Genomic DNA, 20,824 nt, shown 5'->3' with positions numbered 1-20,824 from the left:
AACAATGGCTAAATCAAGCCTTCGATAGCTCAGCTGGTAGAGCGGAGGACTGTAGATCTAAATTAGCAATCCTTAGGTCGCTGGTTCAATTCCGGCTCGAAGGAAGTTTTGTGTATTCTATCAGATGTTTTCAACCTTCTGGCAAATACCAGACAGCTATGCTCTTTCTGGACATGTAGACAGAAACACAACCGGAAAGTTTTTTCTCCAGTTTGCCTTGTGAATTCAAAACTTAGGCAGCAACAGTGCTTTTACTTTATGGAGATGCTGAGCACCAATGTGAAAACGTCTTCAACTGTAGCATGCTACCCAAGCAAAAGGAACCAACGTCCCTGGGTGGACTCGAACCACCAACCTTTCGGTTAACAGCCGAACGCGCTAACCGATTGCGCCACAGAGACACAAACGCCTGCCGAACTTTCGTCTAACAGCCGGACGCACCCACCAGTTTTAACCGGAACCTTAAACAATGGTCAGACACCATTTCCTCTAATGATTTTCAACAATAATATGACACAAGAAAGCAAAAAAAAACAAAGAAACAATTGCAGAACCCCAGGAGTACTCTAGTCGCCAACAAATATGTAATGGCTGAAAATTTACATGTCATCGACCTGAACACAAACAGTCATTAGAATTTTACTCTGTACATCTGTTAACACAAGCAGAGTGGCGCAGCGGAAGCGTGCTGGGCCCATAACCCAGAGGTCGATGGATCGAAGCCATCCTCTGCTAAATTGTGCTGCATTGCATCTTTTTCTACAAACTAGCTAAGTTTTTTTCACTTCCCCATTTTGGTTCTCTATATACAGAGAAATGGTTTGCTAGAAAATTGCTCGACTGTATTTGTAGACCATAATTCACATTGTGAAACCCAGCGGTCAATGGATTGAAACCAACCTCTGCTAAATAGTTGTGTTTTATAAACTTCATCATTGCATATCAACTGAACTTTTCTGTCAACAGCAAACGTGTCTCGGATCAAAAACACTAGTCAAAATCCTAAATCCCAGTACAACTCGTGCCAAAGGACCAGAAGGAGATTCGCGACCTCTCAGCATTTTCTATATTCAAACCAAACCATAAAAGATCAATCTTTTCGCTTGGGATTGTGCTGCATTACAACTTTTTTCTACAAACTAGGTAAGTTTTTTTTCATTCCCCCAGTTTGGTTCTCTATATACAGAGAAATGGTTTACTAGAAAATTGCTCGACTGTATTTGTAGGCCATAATTCACATTGTGAAACCCAGCGGTCGATGGATCGAAACCAACCTCTGCTAAATAGTTGTGTTTTATAAACTTCATCATTGCATATCAACTGAACTTTTCTGTCAACAGCAAACGTGTCTCGGATCAAAAACACTAGTCAAAATCCTAAATCCCAGTACAACTCGTGCCAAAGGACCAGAAGGAGATTCGCGACCTCTCAGCATTTTCTATATTCAAACCAAACCATAAAAGGTCAATCTTTTTGCTTGGGATTGTGCTGCATTACAACTTTTTTCTACAAACTAGGTAAGTTTTTTTTACTCCCCCAGTCTGGTTCTCTACATACATAGAAATGGTTTGCTAGAAAATTGCCCGACTGTATTTGTAGGCCATAATTCACATTGTGAAACCCAGCGGTCGATGGATCGAAACCAACCTCTGCTAAATAGTTGTGATTTATAAACTTCATCATTGCATATCAACTGAACTTTTCTGTCAACAGCAAACGTGTCTCGGATCAAAAACACTAGTCAAAATCCTAAATCCCAGTACAACTCGTGCCAAAGGACCAGAAGGAGATTCGCGACCTCTCAGCATTTTCTATAATCAAACCAAACCATAAAAGGTCAATCTTTTTGCTTGGGATTGTGCTGCATTACAACTTTTTTCTACAAACTAGGTAAGTTTTTTTTACTCCCCCAGTCTGGTTCTCTACATACGTAGAAATGGTTTGCTAGAAAATTGCTCGACTTTATTTGTAGGCCATAATTCACATTGTGAACTCCGTAGATGTTCTTCAAATATGGGAGAAAGGAATCTGTACTTAAAAAAAAAAAAAAAAAAAAAAAAAAAAGCACTCAATGGCACATTTGACTATAAGTAAACTGTGACATGGTGTGGCGTGAAACTGATAATGGCGTTCGTCGGGCATGGGGGATTAGCTCAAGTGGTAGAGCGCTCGCTTAGCATGCGAGAGGTAGCGGGATCGATGCCCGCATTCTCCAATACAATCTTTGGATTCCTTTTTCAGTTGGCCGAGTGAATTGTTTATGCCACCTGCTCGTGGCACACACGTCCAAACCTTGAAGACTTTCAACAATGGCTAAATCAAGCCTTCGATAGCTCAGCTGGTAGAGCGGAGGACTGTAGATCTAAATTAGCAATCCTTAGGTCGCTGGTTCAATTCCGGCTCGAAGGAAGTTTTGTGTATTCTATCAGATGTTTTCAACCTTCTGGCAAATACCAGACAGCTATGCTCTTTCTGGACATGTAGACAGAAACACAACCGGAAAGTTTTTTCTCCAGTTTGCCTTGTGAATTCAAAACTTAGGCAGCAACAGTGCTTTTACTTTATGGAGATGCTGAGCACCAATGTGAAAACGTCTTCAACTGTAGCATGCTACCCAAGCAAAAGGAACCAACGTCCCTGGGTGGACTCGAACCACCAACCTTTCGGTTAACAGCCGAACGCGCTAACCGATTGCGCCACAGAGACACAAACGCCTGCCGAACTTTCGTCTAACAGCCGGACGCACCCACCAGTTTTAACCGGAACCTTAAACAATGGTCAGACACCATTTCCTCTAATGATTTTCAACAATAATATGACACAAGAAAGCAAAAAAAAACAAAGAAACAATTGCAGAACCCCAGGAGTACTCTAGTCGCCAACAAATATGTAATGGCTGAAAATTTACATGTCATCGACCTGAACACAAACAGTCATTAGAATTTTACTCTGTACATCTGTTAACACAAGCAGAGTGGCGCAGCGGAAGCGTGCTGGGCCCATAACCCAGAGGTCGATGGATCGAATCCATCCTCTGCTAAATTGTGCTGCATTGCATCTTTTTCTACAAACTAGCTAAGTTTTTTTCACTTCCCCATTTTGGTTCTCTATATACAGAGAAATGGTTTGCTAGAAAATTGCTCGACTGTATTTGTAGACCATAATTCACATTGTGAAACCCAGCGGTCAATGGATTGAAACCAACCTCTGCTAAATAGTTGTGTTTTATAAACTTCATCATTGCATATCAACTGAACTTTTCTGTCAACAGCAAACGTGTCTCGGATCAAAAACACTAGTCAAAATCCTAAATCCCAGTACAACTCGTGCCAAAGGACCAGAAGGAGATTCGCGACCTCTCAGCATTTTCTATATTCAAACCAAACCATAAAAGATCAATCTTTTCGCTTGGGATTGTGCTGCATTACAACTTTTTTCTACAAACTAGGTAAGTTTTTTTTCATTCCCCCAGTTTGGTTCTCTATATACAGAGAAATGGTTTACTAGAAAATTGCTCGACTGTATTTGTAGGCCATAATTCACATTGTGAAACCCAGCGGTCGATGGATCGAAACCAACCTCTGCTAAATAGTTGTGTTTTATAAACTTCATCATTGCATATCAACTGAACTTTTCTGTCAACAGCAAACGTGTCTCGGATCAAAAACACTAGTCAAAATCCTAAATCCCAGTACAACTCGTGCCAAAGGACCAGAAGGAGATTCGCGACCTCTCAGCATTTTCTATATTCAAACCAAACCATAAAAGGTCAATCTTTTTGCTTGGGATTGTGCTGCATTACAACTTTTTTCTACAAACTAGGTAAGTTTTTTTTACTCCCCCAGTCTGGTTCTCTACATACATAGAAATGGTTTGCTAGAAAATTGCCCGACTGTATTTGTAGGCCATAATTCACATTGTGAAACCCAGCGGTCGATGGATCGAAACCAACCTCTGCTAAATAGTTGTGATTTATAAACTTCATCATTGCATATCAACTGAACTTTTCTGTCAACAGCAAACGTGTCTCGGATCAAAAACACTAGTCAAAATCCTAAATCCCAGTACAACTCGTGCCAAAGGACCAGAAGGAGATTCGCGACCTCTCAGCATTTTCTATATTCAAACCAAACCATAAAAGGTCAATCTTTTTGCTTGGGATTGTGCTGCATTACAACTTTTTTCTACAAACTAGGTAAGTTTTTTTTACTCCCCCAGTCTGGTTCTCTACATACATAGAAATGGTTTGCTAGAAAATTGCCCGACTGTATTTGTAGGCCATAATTCACATTGTGAACTACGTAGATGTTCTTCAAATATGGGAGAAAGGAATCTGTACTTAAAAAAAAAAAAAAAAAAAGCACTCAATGGCACATTTGACTATAAGTAAACTGTGACATGGTGTGGCGTGAAACTGATAATGGCGTTCGTCGGGCATGGGGGATTAGCTCAAGTGGTAGAGCGCTCGCTTAGCATGCGAGAGGTAGCGGGATCGATGCCCGCATTCTCCAATACAATCTTTGGATTCCTTTTTCAGTTGGCCGAGTGAATTGTTTATGCCACCTGCTCGTGGCACACACGTCCAAACCTTGAAGACTTTCAACAATGGCTAAATCAAGCCTTCGATAGCTCAGCTGGTAGAGCGGAGGACTGTAGATCTAAATTAGCAATCCTTAGGTCGCTGGTTCAATTCCGGCTCGAAGGAAGTTTTGTGTATTCTATCAGATGTTTTCAACCTTCTGGCAAATACCAGACAGCTATGCTCTTTCTGGACATGTAGACAGAAACACAACCGGAAAGTTTTTTCTCCAGTTTGCCTTGTGAATTCAAAACTTAGGCAGCAACAGTGCTTTTACTTTATGGAGATGCTGAGCACCAATGTGAAAACGTCTTCAACTGTAGCATGCTACCCAAGCAAAAGGAACCAACGTCCCTGGGTGGACTCGAACCACCAACCTTTCGGTTAACAGCCGAACGCGCTAACCGATTGCGCCACAGAGACACAAACGCCTGCCGAACTTTCGTCTAACAGCCGGACGCACCCACCAGTTTTAACCGGAACCTTAAACAATGGTCAGACACCATTTCCTCTAATGATTTTCAACAATAATATGACACAAGAAAGCAAAAAAAAACAAAGAAACAATTGCAGAACCCCAGGAGTACTCTAGTCGCCAACAAATATGTAATGGCTGAAAATTTACATGTCATCGACCTGAACACAAACAGTCATTAGAATTTTACTCTGTACATCTGTTAACACAAGCAGAGTGGCGCAGCGGAAGCGTGCTGGGCCCATAACCCAGAGGTCGATGGATCGAAGCCATCCTCTGCTAAATTGTGCTGCATTGCATCTTTTTCTACAAACTAGCTAAGTTTTTTTCACTTCCCCATTTTGGTTCTCTATATACAGAGAAATGGTTTGCTAGAAAATTGCTCGACTGTATTTGTAGACCATAATTCACATTGTGAAACCCAGCGGTCAATGGATTGAAACCAACCTCTGCTAAATAGTTGTGTTTTATAAACTTCATCATTGCATATCAACTGAACTTTTCTGTCAACAGCAAACGTGTCTCGGATCAAAAACACTAGTCAAAATCCTAAATCCCAGTACAACTCGTGCCAAAGGACCAGAAGGAGATTCGCGACCTCTCAGCATTTTCTATATTCAAACCAAACCATAAAAGATCAATCTTTTCGCTTGGGATTGTGCTGCATTACAACTTTTTTCTACAAACTAGGTAAGTTTTTTTTCATTCCCCCAGTTTGGTTCTCTATATACAGAGAAATGGTTTACTAGAAAATTGCTCGACTGTATTTGTAGGCCATAATTCACATTGTGAAACCCAGCGGTCGATGGATCGAAACCAACCTCTGCTAAATAGTTGTGTTTTATAAACTTCATCATTGCATATCAACTGAACTTTTCTGTCAACAGCAAACGTGTCTCGGATCAAAAACACTAGTCAAAATCCTAAATCCCAGTACAACTCGTGCCAAAGGACCAGAAGGAGATTCGCGACCTCTCAGCATTTTCTATATTCAAACCAAACCATAAAAGGTCAATCTTTTTGCTTGGGATTGTGCTGCATTACAACTTTTTTCTACAAACTAGGTAAGTTTTTTTTACTCCCCCAGTCTGGTTCTCTACATACATAGAAATGGTTTGCTAGAAAATTGCCCGACTGTATTTGTAGGCCATAATTCACATTGTGAAACCCAGCGGTCGATGGATCGAAACCAACCTCTGCTAAATAGTTGTGATTTATAAACTTCATCATTGCATATCAACTGAACTTTTCTGTCAACAGCAAACGTGTCTCGGATCAAAAACACTAGTCAAAATCCTAAATCCCAGTACAACTCGTGCCAAAGGACCAGAAGGAGATTCGCGACCTCTCAGCATTTTCTATATTCAAACCAAACCATAAAAGGTCAATCTTTTTGCTTGGGATTGTGCTGCATTACAACTTTTTTCTACAAACTAGGTAAGTTTTTTTTACTCCCCCAGTCTGGTTCTCTACATACATAGAAATGGTTTGCTAGAAAATTGCCCGACTGTATTTGTAGGCCATAATTCACATTGTGAACTACGTAGATGTTCTTCAAATATGGGAGAAAGGAATCTGTACTTAAAAAAAAAAAAAAAAAAAGCACTCAATGGCACATTTGACTATAAGTAAACTGTGACATGGTGTGGCGTGAAACTGATAATGGCGTTCGTCGGGCATGGGGGATTAGCTCAAGTGGTAGAGCGCTCGCTTAGCATGCGAGAGGTAGCGGGATCGATGCCCGCATTCTCCAATACAATCTTTGGATTCCTTTTTCAGTTGGCCGAGTGAATTGTTTATGCCACCTGCTCGTGGCACACACGTCCAAACCTTGAAGACTTTCAACAATGGCTAAATCAAGCCTTCGATAGCTCAGCTGGTAGAGCGGAGGACTGTAGATCTAAATTAGCAATCCTTAGGTCGCTGGTTCAATTCCGGCTCGAAGGAAGTTTTGTGTATTCTATCAGATGTTTTCAACCTTCTGGCAAAAACCAGACAGCTATGCTCTTTCTGGACATGTAGACAGAAACACAACCGGAAAGTTTTTTCTCCAGTTTGCCTTGTGAATTCAAAACTTAGGCAGCAACAGTGCTTTTACTTTATGGAGATGCTGAGCACCAATGTGAAAACGTCTTCAACTGTAGCATGCTACCCAAGCAAAAGGAACCAACGTCCCTGGGTGGACTCGAACCACCAACCTTTCGGTTAACAGCCGAACGCGCTAACCGATTGCGCCACAGAGACACAAACGCCTGCCGAACTTTCGTCTAACAGCCGGACGCACCCACCAGTTTTAACCGGAACCTTAAACAATGGTCAGACACCATTTCCTCTAATGATTTTCAACAATAATATGACACAAGAAAGCAAAAAAAAACAAAGAAACAATTGCAGAACCCCAGGAGTACTCTAGTCGCCAACAAATATGTAATGGCTGAAAATTTACATGTCATCGACCTGAACACAAACAGTCATTAGAATTTTACTCTGTACATCTGTTAACACAAGCAGAGTGGCGCAGCGGAAGCGTGCTGGGCCCATAACCCAGAGGTCGATGGATCGAAGCCATCCTCTGCTAAATTGTGCTGCATTGCATCTTTTTCTACAAACTAGCTAAGTTTTTTTCACTTCCCCATTTTGGTTCTCTATATACAGAGAAATGGTTTGCTAGAAAATTGCTCGACTGTATTTGTAGACCATAATTCACATTGTGAAACCCAGCGGTCAATGGATTGAAACCAACCTCTGCTAAATAGTTGTGTTTTATAAACTTCATCATTGCATATCAACTGAACTTTTCTGTCAACAGCAAACGTGTCTCGGATCAAAAACACTAGTCAAAATCCTAAATCCCAGTACAACTCGTGCCAAAGGACCAGAAGGAGATTCGCGACCTCTCAGCATTTTCTATATTCAAACCAAACCATAAAAGATCAATCTTTTCGCTTGGGATTGTGCTGCATTACAACTTTTTTCTACAAACTAGGTAAGTTTTTTTTCATTCCCCCAGTTTGGTTCTCTATATACAGAGAAATGGTTTACTAGAAAATTGCTCGACTGTATTTGTAGGCCATAATTCACATTGTGAAACCCAGCGGTCGATGGATCGAAACCAACCTCTGCTAAATAGTTGTGTTTTATAAACTTCATCATTGCATATCAACTGAACTTTTCTGTCAACAGCAAACGTGTCTCGGATCAAAAACACTAGTCAAAATCCTAAATCCCAGTACAACTCGTGCCAAAGGACCAGAAGGAGATTCGCGACCTCTCAGCATTTTCTATATTCAAACCAAACCATAAAAGGTCAATCTTTTTGCTTGGGATTGTGCTGCATTACAACTTTTTTCTACAAACTAGGTAAGTTTTTTTTACTCCCCCAGTCTGGTTCTCTACATACATAGAAATGGTTTGCTAGAAAATTGCCCGACTGTATTTGTAGGCCATAATTCACATTGTGAAACCCAGCGGTCGATGGATCGAAACCAACCTCTGCTAAATAGTTGTGATTTATAAACTTCATCATTGCATATCAACTGAACTTTTCTGTCAACAGCAAACGTGTCTCGGATCAAAAACACTAGTCAAAATCCTAAATCCCAGTACAACTCGTGCCAAAGGACCAGAAGGAGATTCGCGACCTCTCAGCATTTTCTATAATCAAACCAAACCATAAAAGGTCAATCTTTTTGCTTGGGATTGTGCTGCATTACAACTTTTTTCTACAAACTAGGTAAGTTTTTTTTACTCCCCCAGTCTGGTTCTCTACATACGTAGAAATGGTTTGCTAGAAAATTGCTCGACTTTATTTGTAGGCCATAATTCACATTGTGAACTCCGTAGATGTTCTTCAAATATGGGAGAAAGGAATCTGTACTTAGAAAAAAAAAAAAAAAAAAAAAAAAAAAGCACTCAATGGCACATTTGACTATAAGTAAACTGTGACATGGTGTGGCGTGAAACTGATAATGGCGTTCGTCGGGCATGGGGGATTAGCTCAAGTGGTAGAGCGCTCGCTTAGCATGCGAGAGGTAGCGGGATCGATGCCCGCATTCTCCAATACAATCTTTGGATTCCTTTTTCAGTTGGCCGAGTGAATTGTTTATGCCACCTGCTCGTGGCACACACGTCCAAACCTTGAAGACTTTCAACAATGGCTAAATCAAGCCTTCGATAGCTCAGCTGGTAGAGCGGAGGACTGTAGATCTAAATTAGCAATCCTTAGGTCGCTGGTTCAATTCCGGCTCGAAGGAAGTTTTGTGTATTCTATCAGATGTTTTCAACCTTCTGGCAAATACCAGACAGCTATGCTCTTTCTGGACATGTAGACAGAAACACAGAAACCGGAAAGTTTTTTCTCCAGTTTGCCTTGTGAATTCAAAACTTAGGCAGCAACAGTGCTTTTACTTTATGGAGATGCTGAGCACCAATGTGAAAACGTCTTCAACTGTAGCATGCTACCCAAGCAAAAGGAACCAACGTCCCTGGGTGGACTCGAACCACCAACCTTTCGGTTAACAGCCGAACGCGCTAACCGATTGCGCCACAGAGACACAAACGCCTGCTGAACTTTCGTCTAACAGCCGGACGCACCCACCAGTTTTAACCGGAACCTTAAACAATGGTCAGACACCATTTCCTCTAATGATTTTCAACAATAATATGACACAAGAAAGCAAAAAAAAACAAAGAAACAATTGCAGAACCCCAGGAGTACTCTAGTCGCCAACAAATATGTAATGGCTGAAAATTTACATGTCATCGACCTGAACACAAACAGTCATTAGAATTTTACTCTGTACATCTGTTAACACAAGCAGAGTGGCGCAGCGGAAGCGTGCTGGGCCCATAACCCAGAGGTCGATGGATCGAAGCCATCCTCTGCTAAATTGTGCTGCATTGCATCTTTTTCTACAAACTAGCTAAGTTTTTTTCACTTCCCCATTTTGGTTCTCTATATACAGAGAAATGGTTTGCTAGAAAATTGCTCGACTGTATTTGTAGACCATAATTCACATTGTGAAACCCAGCGGTCAATGGATTGAAACCAACCTCTGCTAAATAGTTGTGTTTTATAAACTTCATCATTGCATATCAACTGAACTTTTCTGTCAACAGCAAACGTGTCTCGGATCAAAAACACTAGTCAAAATCCTAAATCCCAGTACAACTCGTGCCAAAGGACCAGAAGGAGATTCGCGACCTCTCAGCATTTTCTATATTCAAACCAAACCATAAAAGATCAATCTTTTCGCTTGGGATTGTGCTGCATTACAACTTTTTTCTACAAACTAGGTAAGTTTTTTTTCATTCCCCCAGTTTGGTTCTCTATATACAGAGAAATGGTTTACTAGAAAATTGCTCGACTGTATTTGTAGGCCATAATTCACATTGTGAAACCCAGCGGTCGATGGATCGAAACCAACCTCTGCTAAATAGTTGTGTTTTATAAACTTCATCATTGCATATCAACTGAACTTTTCTGTCAACAGCAAACGTGTCTCGGATCAAAAACACTAGTCAAAATCCTAAATCCCAGTACAACTCGTGCCAAAGGACCAGAAGGAGATTCGCGACCTCTCAGCATTTTCTATATTCAAACCAAACCATAAAAGGTCAATCTTTTTGCTTGGGATTGTGCTGCATTACAACTTTTTTCTACAAACTAGGTAAGTTTTTTTTACTCCCCCAGTCTGGTTCTCTACATACATAGAAATGGTTTGCTAGAAAATTGCCCGACTGTATTTGTAGGCCATAATTCACATTGTGAAACCCAGCGGTCGATGGATCGAAACCAACCTCTGCTAAATAGTTGTGATTTATAAACTTCATCATTGCATATCAACTGAACTTTTCTGTCAACAGCAAACGTGTCTCGGATCAAAAACACTAGTCAAAATCCTAAATCCCAGTACAACTCGTGCCAAAGGACCAGAAGGAGATTCGCGACCTCTCAGCATTTTCTATAATCAAACCAAACCATAAAAGGTCAATCTTTTTGCTTGGGATTGTGCTGCATTACAACTTTTTTCTACAAACTAGGTAAGTTTTTTTTACTCCCCCAGTCTGGTTCTCTACATACGTAGAAATGGTTTGCTAGAAAATTGCTCGACTTTATTTGTAGGCCATAATTCACATTGTGAACTCCGTAGATGTTCTTCAAATATGGGAGAAAGGAATCTGTACTTAAAAAAAAAAAAAAAAAAAAAAAAAAAAGCACTCAATGGCACATTTGACTATAAGTAAACTGTGACATGGTGTGGCGTGAAACTGATAATGGCGTTCGTCGGGCATGGGGGATTAGCTCAAGTGGTAGAGCGCTCGCTTAGCATGCGAGAGGTAGCGGGATCGATGCCCGCATTCTCCAATACAATCTTTGGATTCCTTTTTCAGTTGGCCGAGTGAATTGTTTATGCCACCTGCTCGTGGCACACACGTCCAAACCTTGAAGACTTTCAACAATGGCTAAATCAAGCCTTCGATAGCTCAGCTGGTAGAGCGGAGGACTGTAGATCTAAATTAGCAATCCTTAGGTCGCTGGTTCAATTCCGGCTCGAAGGAAGTTTTGTGTATTCTATCAGATGTTTTCAACCTTCTGGCAAATACCAGACAGCTATGCTCTTTCTGGACATGTAGACAGAAACACAACCGGAAAGTTTTTTCTCCAGTTTGCCTTGTGAATTCAAAACTTAGGCAGCAACAGTGCTTTTACTTTATGGAGATGCTGAGCACCAATGTGAAAACGTCTTCAACTGTAGCATGCTACCCAAGCAAAAGGAACCAACGTCCCTGGGTGGACTCGAACCACCAACCTTTCGGTTAACAGCCGAACGCGCTAACCGATTGCGCCACAGAGACACAAACGCCTGCCGAACTTTCGTCTAACAGCCGGACGCACCCACCAGTTTTAACCGGAACCTTAAACAATGGTCAGACACCATTTCCTCTAATGATTTTCAACAATAATATGACACAAGAAAGCAAAAAAAAACAAAGAAACAATTGCAGAACCCCAGGAGTACTCTAGTCGCCAACAAATATGTAATGGCTGAAAATTTACATGTCATCGACCTGAACACAAACAGTCATTAGAATTTTACTCTGTACATCTGTTAACACAAGCAGAGTGGCGCAGCGGAAGCGTGCTGGGCCCATAACCCAGAGGTCGATGGATCGAAGCCATCCTCTGCTAAATTGTGCTGCATTGCATCTTTTTCTACAAACTAGCTAAGTTTTTTTCACTTCCCCATTTTGGTTCTCTATATACAGAGAAATGGTTTGCTAGAAAATTGCTCGACTGTATTTGTAGACCATAATTCACATTGTGAAACCCAGCGGTCAATGGATTGAAACCAACCTCTGCTAAATAGTTGTGTTTTATAAACTTCATCATTGCATATCAACTGAACTTTTCTGTCAACAGCAAACGTGTCTCGGATCAAAAACACTAGTCAAAATCCTAAATCCCAGTACAACTCGTGCCAAAGGACCAGAAGGAGATTCGCGACCTCTCAGCATTTTCTATATTCAAACCAAACCATAAAAGATCAATCTTTTCGCTTGGGATTGTGCTGCATTACAACTTTTTTCTACAAACTAGGTAAGTTTTTTTTCATTCCCCCAGTTTGGTTCTCTATATACAGAGAAATGGTTTACTAGAAAATTGCTCGACTGTATTTGTAGGCCATAATTCACATTGTGAAACCCAGCGGTCGATGGATCGAAACCAACCTCTGCTAAATAGTTGTGTTTTATAAACTTCATCATTGCATATCAACTGAACTTTTCTGTCAACAGCAAACGTGTCTCGGATCAAAAACACTAGTCAAAATCCTAAATCCCAGTACAACTCGTGCCAAAGGACCAGAAGGAGATTCGCGACCTCTCAGCATTTTCTATATTCAAACCAAACCATAAAAGGTCAATCTTTTTGCTTGGGATTGTGCTGCATTACAACTTTTTTCTACAAACTAGGTAAGTTTTTTTTACTCCCCCAGTCTGGTTCTCTACATACATAGAAATGGTTTGCTAGAAAATTGCCCGACTGTATTTGTAGGCCATAATTCACATTGTGAAACCCAGCGGTCGATGGATCGAAACCAACCTCTGCTAAATAGTTGTGATTTATAAACTTCATCATTGCATATCAACTGAACTTTTCTGTCAACAGCAAACGTGTCTCGGATCAAAAACACTAGTCAAAATCCTAAATCCCAGTACAACTCGTGCCAAAGGACCAGAAGGAGATTCGCGACCTCTCAGCATTTTCTATATTCAAACCAAACCATAAAAGGTCAATCTTTTTGCTTGGGATTGTGCTGCATTACAACTTTTTTCTACAAACTAGGTAAGTTTTTTTTACTCCCCCAGTCTGGTTCTCTACATACATAGAAATGGTTTGCTAGAAAATTGCCCGACTGTATTTGTAGGCCATAATTCACATTGTGAACTACGTAGATGTTCTTCAAATATGGGAGAAAGGAATCTGTACTTAAAAAAAAAAAAAAAAAAAGCACTCAATGGCACATTTGACTATAAGTAAACTGTGACATGGTGTGGCGTGAAACTGATAATGGCGTTCGTCGGGCATGGGGGATTAGCTCAAGTGGTAGAGCGCTCGCTTAGCATGCGAGAGGTAGCGGGATCGATGCCCGCATTCTCCAATACAATCTTTGGATTCCTTTTTCAGTTGGCCGAGTGAATTGTTTATGCCACCTGCTCGTGGCACACACGTCCAAACCTTGAAGACTTTCAACAATGGCTAAATCAAGCCTTCGATAGCTCAGCTGGTAGAGCGGAGGACTGTAGATCTAAATTAGCAATCCTTAGGTCGCTGGTTCAATTCCGGCTCGAAGGAAGTTTTGTGTATTCTATCAGATGTTTTCAACCTTCTGGCAAATACCAGACAGCTATGCTCTTTCTGGACATGTAGACAGAAACACAACCGGAAAGTTTTTTCTCCAGTTTGCCTTGTGAATTCAAAACTTAGGCAGCAACAGTGCTTTTACTTTATGGAGATGCTGAGCACCAATGTGAAAACGTCTTCAACTGTAGCATGCTACCCAAGCAAAAGGAACCAACGTCCCTGGGTGGACTCGAACCACCAACCTTTCGGTTAACAGCCGAACGCGCTAACCGATTGCGCCACAGAGACACAAACGCCTGCCGAACTTTCGTCTAACAGCCGGACGCACCCACCAGTTTTAACCGGAACCTTAAACAATGGTCAGACACCATTTCCTCTAATGATTTTCAACAATAATATGACACAAGAAAGCAAAAAAAAACAAAGAAACAATTGCAGAACCCCAGGAGTACTCTAGTCGCCAACAAATATGTAATGGCTGAAAATTTACATGTCATCGACCTGAACACAAACAGTCATTAGAATTTTACTCTGTACATCTGTTAACACAAGCAGAGTGGCGCAGCGGAAGCGTGCTGGGCCCATAACCCAGAGGTCGATGGATCGAAGCCATCCTCTGCTAAATTGTGCTGCATTGCATCTTTTTCTACAAACTAGCTAAGTTTTTTTCACTTCCCCATTTTGGTTCTCTATATACAGAGAAATGGTTTGCTAGAAAATTGCTCGACTGTATTTGTAGACCATAATTCACATTGTGAAACCCAGCGGTCAATGGATTGAAACCAACCTCTGCTAAATAGTTGTGTTTTATAAACTTCATCATTGCATATCAACTGAACTTTTCTGTCAACAGCAAACGTGTCTCGGATCAAAAACACTAGTCAAAATCCTAAATCCCAGTACAACTCGTGCCAAAGGACCAGAAGGAGATTCGCGACCTCTCAGCATTTTCTATATTCAAACCAAACCATAAAAGATCAATCTTTTCGCTTGGGATTGTGCTGCATTACAACTTTTTTCTACAAACTAGGTAAGTTTTTTTTCATTCCCCCAGTTTGGTTCTCTATATACAGAGAAATGGTTTACTAGAAAATTGCTCGACTGTATTTGTAGGCCATAATTCACATTGTGAAACCCAGCGGTCGATGGATCGAAACCAACCTCTGCTAAATAGTTGTGTTTTATAAACTTCATCATTGCATATCAACTGAACTTTTCTGTCAACAGCAAACGTGTCTCGGATCAAAAACACTAGTCAAAATCCTAAATCCCAGTACAACTCGTGCCAAAGGACCAGAAGGAGATTCGCGACCTCTCAGCATTTTCTATATTCAAACCAAACCATAAAAGGTCAATCTTTTTGCTTGGGATTGTGCTGCATTACAACTTTTTTCTACAAACTAGGTAAGTTTTTTTTACTCCCCCAGTCTGGTTCTCTACATACATAGAAATGGTTTGCTAGAAAATTGCCCGACTGTATTTGTAGGCCATAATTCACATTGTGAAACCCAGCGGTCGATGGATCGAAACCAACCTCTGCTAAATAGTTGTGATTTATAAACTTCATCATTGCATATCAACTGAACTTTTCTGTCAACAGCAAACGTGTCTCGGATCAAAAACACTAGTCAAAATCCTAAATCCCAGTACAACTCGTGCCAAAGGACCAGAAGGAGATTCGCGACCTCTCAGCATTTTCTATATTCAAACCAAACCATAAAAGGTCAATCTTTTTGCTTGGGATTGTGCTGCATTACAACTTTTTTCTACAAACTAGGTAAGTTTTTTTTACTCCCCCAGTCTGGTTCTCTACATACATAGAAATGGTTTGCTAGAAAATTGCCCGACTGTATTTGTAGGCCATAATTCACATTGTGAACTACGTAGATGTTCTTCAAATATGGGAGAAAGGAATCTGTACTTAAAAAAAAAAAAAAAAAAAGCACTCAATGGCACATTTGACTATAAGTAAACTGTGACATGGTGTGGCGTGAAACTGATAATGGCGTTCGTCGGGCATGGGGGATTAGCTCAAGTGGTAGAGCGCTCGCTTAGCATGCGAGAGGTAGCGGGATCGATGCCCGCATTCTCCAATACAATCTTTGGATTCCTTTTTCAGTTGGCCGAGTGAATTGTTTATGCCACCTGCTCGTGGCACACACGTCCAAACCTTGAAGACTTTCAACAATGGCTAAATCAAGCCTTCGATAGCTCAGCTGGTAGAGCGGAGGACTGTAGATCTAAATTAGCAATCCTTAGGTCGCTGGTTCAATTCCGGCTCGAAGGAAGTTTTGTGTATTCTATCAGATGTTTTCAACCTTCTGGCAAATACCAGACAGCTATGCTCTTTCTGGACATGTAGACAGAAACACAACCGGAAAGTTTTTTCTCCAGTTTGCCTTGTGAATTCAAAACTTAGGCAGCAACAGTGCTTTTACTTTATGGAGATGCTGAGCACCAATGTGAAAACGTCTTCAACTGTAGCATGCTACCCAAGCAAAAGGAACCAACGTCCCTGGGTGGACTCGAACCACCAACCTTTCGGTTAACAGCCGAACGCGCTAACCGATTGCGCCACAGAGACACAAACGCCTGCCGAACTTTCGTCTAACAGCCGGACGCACCCACCAGTTTTAACCGGAACCTTAAACAATGGTCAGACACCATTTCCTCTAATGATTTTCAACAATAATATGACACAAGAAAGCAAAAAAAAACAAAGAAACAATTGCAGAACCCCAGGAGTACTCTAGTCGCCAACAAATATGTAATGGCTGAAAATTTACATGTCATCGACCTGAACACAAACAGTCATTAGAATTTTACTCTGTACATCTGTTAACACAAGCAGAGTGGCGCAGCGGAAGCGTGCTGGGCCCATAACCCAGAGGTCGATGGATCGAAGCCATCCTCTGCTAAATTGTGCTGCATTGCATCTTTTTCTACAAACTAGCTAAGTTTTTTTCACTTCCCCATTTTGGTTCTCTATATACAGAGAAATGGTTTGCTAGAAAATTGCTCGACTGTATTTGTAGACCATAATTCACATTGTGAAACCCAGCGGTCAATGGATTGAAACCAACCTCTGCTAAATAGTTGTGTTTTATAAACTTCATCATTGCATATCAACTGAACTTTTCTGTCAACAGCAAACGTGTCTCGGATCAAAAACACTAGTCAAAATCCTAAATCCCAGTACAACTCGTGCCAAAGGACCAGAAGGAGATTCGCGACCTCTCAGCATTTTCTATATTCAAACCAAACCATAAAAGATCAATCTTTTCGCTTGGGATTGTGCTGCATTACAACTTTTTTCTACAAACTAGGTAAGTTTTTTTTCATTCCCCCAGTTTGGTTCTCTATATACAGAGAAATGGTTTACTAGAAAATTGCTCGACTGTATTTGTAGGCCATAATTCACATTGTGAAACCCAGCGGTCGATGGATCGAAACCAACCTCTGCTAAATAGTTGTGTTTTATAAACTTCATCATTGCATATCAACTGAACTTTTCTGTCAACAGCAAACGTGTCTCGGATCAAAAACACTAGTCAAAATCCTAAATCCCAGTACAACTCGTGCCAAAGGACCAGAAGGAGATTCGCGACCTCTCAGCATTTTCTATATTCAAACCAAACCATAAAAGGTCAATCTTTTTGCTTGGGATTGTGCTGCATTACAACTTTTTTCTACAAACTAGGTAAGTTTTTTTTACTCCCCCAGTCTGGTTCTCTACATACATAGAAATGGTTTGCTAGAAAATTGCCCGACTGTATTTGTAGGCCATAATTCACATTGTGAAACCCAGCGGTCGATGGATCGAAACCAACCTCTGCTAAATAGTTGTGATTTATAAACTTCATCATTGCATATCAACTGAACTTTTCTGTCAACAGCAAACGTGTCTCGGATCAAAAACACTAGTCAAAATCCTAAATCCCAGTACAACTCGTGCCAAAGGACCAGAAGGAGATTCGCGACCTCTCAGCATTTTCTATATTCAAACCAAACCATAAAAGGTCAATCTTTTTGCTTGGGATTGTGCTGCATTACAACTTTTTTCTACAAACTAGGTAAGTTTTTTTTACTCCCCCAGTCTGGTTCTCTACATACATAGAAATGGTTTGCTAGAAAATTGCCCGACTGTATTTGTAGGCCATAATTCACATTGTGAACTACGTAGATGTTCTTCAAATATGGGAGAAAGGAATCTGTACTTAAAAAAAAAAAAAAAAAAAGCACTCAATGGCACATTTGACTATAAGTAAACTGTGACATGGTGTGGCGTGAAACTGATAATGGCGTTCGTCGGGCATGGGGGATTAGCTCAAGTGGTAGAGCGCTCGCTTAGCATGCGAGAGGTAGCGGGATCGATGCCCGCATTCTCCAATACAATCTTTGGATTCCTTTTTCAGTTGGCCGAGTGAATTGTTTATGCCACCTGCTCGTGGCACACACGTCCAAACCTTGAAGACTTTCAACAATGGCTAAATCAAGCCTTCGATAGCTCAGCTGGTAGAGCGGAGGACTGTAGATCTAAATTAGCAATCCTTAGGTCGCTGGTTCAATTCCGGCTCGAAGGAAGTTTTGTGTATTCTATCAGATGTTTTCAACCTTCTGGCAAATACCAGACAGCTATGCTCTTTCTGGACATGTAGACAGAAACACAACCGGAAAGTTTTTTCTCCAGTTTGCCTTGTGAATTCAAAACTTAGGCAGCAACAGTGCTTTTACTTTATGGAGATGCTGAGCACCAATGTGAAAACGTCTTCAACTGTAGCATGCTACCCAAGCAAAAGGAACCAACGTCCCTGGGTGGACTCGAACCACCAACCTTTCGGTTAACAGCCGAACGCGCTAACCGATTGCGCCACAGAGACACAAACGCCTGCCGAACTTTCGTCTAACAGCCGGACGCACCCACCAGTTTTAACCGGAACCTTAAACAATGGTCAGACACCATTTCCTCTAATGATTTTCAACAATAATATGACACAAGAAAGCAAAAAAAAACAAAGAAACAATTGCAGAACCCCAGGAGTACTCTAGTCGCCAACAAATATGTAATGGCTGAAAATTTACATGTCATCGACCTGAACACAAACAGTCATTAGAATTTTACTCTGTACATCTGTTAACACAAGCAGAGTGGCGCAGCGGAAGCGTGCTGGGCCCATAACCCAGAGGTCGATGGATCGAAGCCATCCTCTGCTAAATTGTGCTGCATTGCATCTTTTTCTACAAACTAGCTAAGTTTTTTTCACTTCCCCATTTTGGTTCTCTATATACAGAGAAATGGTTTGCTAGAAAATTGCTCGACTGTATTTGTAGACCATAATTCACATTGTGAAACCCAGCGGTCAATGGATTGAAACCAACCTCTGCTAAATAGTTGTGTTTTATAAACTTCATCATTGCATATCAACTGAACTTTTCTGTCAACAGCAAACGTGTCTCGGATCAAAAACACTAGTCAAAATCCTAAATCCCAGTACAACTCGTGCCAAAGGACCAGAAGGAGATTCGCGACCTCTCAGCATTTTCTATATTCAAACCAAACCATAAAAGATCAATCTTTTCGCTTGGGATTGTGCTGCATTACAACTTTTTTCTACAAACTAGGTAAGTTTTTTTTCATTCCCCCAGTTTGGTTCTCTATATACAGAGAAATGGTTTACTAGAAAATTGCTCGACTGTATTTGTAGGCCATAATTCACATTGTGAAACCCAGCGGTCGATGGATCGAAACCAACCTCTGCTAAATAGTTGTGTTTTATAAACTTCATCATTGCATATCAACTGAACTTTTCTGTCAACAGCAAACGTGTCTCGGATCAAAAACACTAGTCAAAATCCTAAATCCCAGTACAACTCGTGCCAAAGGACCAGAAGGAGATTCGCGACCTCTCAGCATTTTCTATATTCAAACCAAACCATAAAAGGTCAATCTTTTTGCTTGGGATTGTGCTGCATTACAACTTTTTTCTACAAACTAGGTAAGTTTTTTTTACTCCCCCAGTCTGGTTCTCTACATACATAGAAATGGTTTGCTAGAAAATTGCCCGACTGTATTTGTAGGCCATAATTCACATTGTGAAACCCAGCGGTCGATGGATCGAAACCAACCTCTGCTAAATAGTTGTGATTTATAAACTTCATCATTGCATATCAACTGAACTTTTCTGTCAACAGCAAACGTGTCTCGGATCAAAAACACTAGTCAAAATCCTAAATCCCAGTACAACTCGTGCCAAAGGACCAGAAGGAGATTCGCGACCTCTCAGCATTTTCTATATTCAAACCAAACCATAAAAGGTCAATCTTTTTGCTTGGGATTGTGCTGCATTACAACTTTTTTCTACAAACTAGGTAAGTTTTTTTTACTCCCCCAGTCTGGTTCTCTACATACATAGAAATGGTTTGCTAGAAAATTGCCCGACTGTATTTGTAGGCCATAATTCACATTGTGAACTACGTAGATGTTCTTCAAATATGGGAGAAAGGAATCTGTACTTAAAAAAAAAAAAAAAAAAAGCACTCAATGGCACATTTGACTATAAGTAAACTGTGACATGGTGTGGCGTGAAACTGATAATGGCGTTCGTCGGGCATGGGGGATTAGCTCAAGTGGTAGAGCGCTCGCTTAGCATGCGAGAGGTAGCGGGATCGATGCCCGCATTCTCCAATACAATCTTTGGATTCCTTTTTCAGTTGGCCGAGTGAATTGTTTATGCCACCTGCTCGTGGCACACACGTCCAAACCTTGAAGACTTTCAACAATGGCTAAATCAAGCCTTCGATAGCTCAGCTGGTAGAGCGGAGGACTGTAGATCTAAATTAGCAATCCTTAGGTCGCTGGTTCAATTCCGGCTCGAAGGAAGTTTTGTGTATTCTATCAGATGTT

At 40.9% G+C, this 20,824-nt stretch overlaps 24 non-coding genes across 24 annotated transcripts; 19 read left to right on the top strand and 5 right to left on the bottom strand.

Moving 5' to 3' along the window:
- The first annotated feature begins 18 nt into the window (after positions 1 to 18).
- Positions 19 to 104, top strand: TRNAY-GUA (transfer RNA tyrosine (anticodon GUA)). The gene is given in 2 exon segments: positions 19 to 55; positions 69 to 104. It is a non-coding gene; the product is annotated as a tRNA-Tyr (tRNA).
- A 223-nt stretch (positions 105 to 327) lies between these two features.
- On the bottom strand, positions 328 to 401 carry TRNAN-GUU (transfer RNA asparagine (anticodon GUU)). Its single transcript has one exon. It is a non-coding gene; the product is annotated as a tRNA-Asn (tRNA).
- A 1,741-nt stretch (positions 402 to 2,142) lies between these two features.
- On the top strand, positions 2,143 to 2,215 carry TRNAA-AGC (transfer RNA alanine (anticodon AGC)). Its single transcript has one exon. It is a non-coding gene; the product is annotated as a tRNA-Ala (tRNA).
- Positions 2,216 to 2,323: 108 nt separating this feature from the next.
- TRNAY-GUA (transfer RNA tyrosine (anticodon GUA)) lies at positions 2,324 to 2,409 on the top strand. The gene is given in 2 exon segments: positions 2,324 to 2,360; positions 2,374 to 2,409. It is a non-coding gene; the product is annotated as a tRNA-Tyr (tRNA).
- Positions 2,410 to 2,632: 223 nt separating this feature from the next.
- TRNAN-GUU (transfer RNA asparagine (anticodon GUU)) lies at positions 2,633 to 2,706 on the bottom strand. Its single transcript has one exon. It is a non-coding gene; the product is annotated as a tRNA-Asn (tRNA).
- Positions 2,707 to 4,438: 1,732 nt separating this feature from the next.
- On the top strand, positions 4,439 to 4,511 carry TRNAA-AGC (transfer RNA alanine (anticodon AGC)). The gene has a single exon. It is a non-coding gene; the product is annotated as a tRNA-Ala (tRNA).
- Positions 4,512 to 4,619: 108 nt separating this feature from the next.
- On the top strand, positions 4,620 to 4,705 carry TRNAY-GUA (transfer RNA tyrosine (anticodon GUA)). The gene is given in 2 exon segments: positions 4,620 to 4,656; positions 4,670 to 4,705. It is a non-coding gene; the product is annotated as a tRNA-Tyr (tRNA).
- A 223-nt stretch (positions 4,706 to 4,928) lies between these two features.
- TRNAN-GUU (transfer RNA asparagine (anticodon GUU)) lies at positions 4,929 to 5,002 on the bottom strand. The gene has a single exon. It is a non-coding gene; the product is annotated as a tRNA-Asn (tRNA).
- Positions 5,003 to 6,734: 1,732 nt separating this feature from the next.
- Positions 6,735 to 6,807, top strand: TRNAA-AGC (transfer RNA alanine (anticodon AGC)). Its single transcript has one exon. It is a non-coding gene; the product is annotated as a tRNA-Ala (tRNA).
- A 108-nt stretch (positions 6,808 to 6,915) lies between these two features.
- TRNAY-GUA (transfer RNA tyrosine (anticodon GUA)) lies at positions 6,916 to 7,001 on the top strand. Its single transcript is given in 2 exon segments — positions 6,916 to 6,952; positions 6,966 to 7,001. It is a non-coding gene; the product is annotated as a tRNA-Tyr (tRNA).
- Positions 7,002 to 7,224: 223 nt separating this feature from the next.
- On the bottom strand, positions 7,225 to 7,298 carry TRNAN-GUU (transfer RNA asparagine (anticodon GUU)). The gene has a single exon. It is a non-coding gene; the product is annotated as a tRNA-Asn (tRNA).
- Positions 7,299 to 9,040: 1,742 nt separating this feature from the next.
- Positions 9,041 to 9,113, top strand: TRNAA-AGC (transfer RNA alanine (anticodon AGC)). The gene has a single exon. It is a non-coding gene; the product is annotated as a tRNA-Ala (tRNA).
- Positions 9,114 to 9,221: 108 nt separating this feature from the next.
- Positions 9,222 to 9,307, top strand: TRNAY-GUA (transfer RNA tyrosine (anticodon GUA)). Its single transcript is given in 2 exon segments — positions 9,222 to 9,258; positions 9,272 to 9,307. It is a non-coding gene; the product is annotated as a tRNA-Tyr (tRNA).
- Positions 9,308 to 9,533: 226 nt separating this feature from the next.
- Positions 9,534 to 9,607, bottom strand: TRNAN-GUU (transfer RNA asparagine (anticodon GUU)). Its single transcript has one exon. It is a non-coding gene; the product is annotated as a tRNA-Asn (tRNA).
- A 1,741-nt stretch (positions 9,608 to 11,348) lies between these two features.
- On the top strand, positions 11,349 to 11,421 carry TRNAA-AGC (transfer RNA alanine (anticodon AGC)). The gene has a single exon. It is a non-coding gene; the product is annotated as a tRNA-Ala (tRNA).
- Positions 11,422 to 11,529: 108 nt separating this feature from the next.
- Positions 11,530 to 11,615, top strand: TRNAY-GUA (transfer RNA tyrosine (anticodon GUA)). Its single transcript is given in 2 exon segments — positions 11,530 to 11,566; positions 11,580 to 11,615. It is a non-coding gene; the product is annotated as a tRNA-Tyr (tRNA).
- Positions 11,616 to 13,644: 2,029 nt separating this feature from the next.
- Positions 13,645 to 13,717, top strand: TRNAA-AGC (transfer RNA alanine (anticodon AGC)). The gene has a single exon. It is a non-coding gene; the product is annotated as a tRNA-Ala (tRNA).
- A 108-nt stretch (positions 13,718 to 13,825) lies between these two features.
- Positions 13,826 to 13,911, top strand: TRNAY-GUA (transfer RNA tyrosine (anticodon GUA)). The gene is given in 2 exon segments: positions 13,826 to 13,862; positions 13,876 to 13,911. It is a non-coding gene; the product is annotated as a tRNA-Tyr (tRNA).
- A 2,029-nt stretch (positions 13,912 to 15,940) lies between these two features.
- On the top strand, positions 15,941 to 16,013 carry TRNAA-AGC (transfer RNA alanine (anticodon AGC)). The gene has a single exon. It is a non-coding gene; the product is annotated as a tRNA-Ala (tRNA).
- A 108-nt stretch (positions 16,014 to 16,121) lies between these two features.
- TRNAY-GUA (transfer RNA tyrosine (anticodon GUA)) lies at positions 16,122 to 16,207 on the top strand. Its single transcript is given in 2 exon segments — positions 16,122 to 16,158; positions 16,172 to 16,207. It is a non-coding gene; the product is annotated as a tRNA-Tyr (tRNA).
- Positions 16,208 to 18,236: 2,029 nt separating this feature from the next.
- Positions 18,237 to 18,309, top strand: TRNAA-AGC (transfer RNA alanine (anticodon AGC)). The gene has a single exon. It is a non-coding gene; the product is annotated as a tRNA-Ala (tRNA).
- A 108-nt stretch (positions 18,310 to 18,417) lies between these two features.
- Positions 18,418 to 18,503, top strand: TRNAY-GUA (transfer RNA tyrosine (anticodon GUA)). Its single transcript is given in 2 exon segments — positions 18,418 to 18,454; positions 18,468 to 18,503. It is a non-coding gene; the product is annotated as a tRNA-Tyr (tRNA).
- Positions 18,504 to 20,532: 2,029 nt separating this feature from the next.
- TRNAA-AGC (transfer RNA alanine (anticodon AGC)) lies at positions 20,533 to 20,605 on the top strand. The gene has a single exon. It is a non-coding gene; the product is annotated as a tRNA-Ala (tRNA).
- A 108-nt stretch (positions 20,606 to 20,713) lies between these two features.
- On the top strand, positions 20,714 to 20,799 carry TRNAY-GUA (transfer RNA tyrosine (anticodon GUA)). The gene is given in 2 exon segments: positions 20,714 to 20,750; positions 20,764 to 20,799. It is a non-coding gene; the product is annotated as a tRNA-Tyr (tRNA).
- Positions 20,800 to 20,824: the final 25 nt, after the last annotated feature.

Source organism: Dendrobates tinctorius, unplaced genomic scaffold (genome assembly GCF_039654945.1).
Source record: "Dendrobates tinctorius isolate UK_male_01 unplaced genomic scaffold, ASM3965494v1 ptg000251l, whole genome shotgun sequence".
Lineage (NCBI taxonomy): Eukaryota > Metazoa > Chordata > Amphibia > Anura > Dendrobatidae > Dendrobates > Dendrobates tinctorius.
Note: the sequence above shows the minus strand (reverse complement) of the source record. Positions and strands in the feature narration are given on the sequence as shown.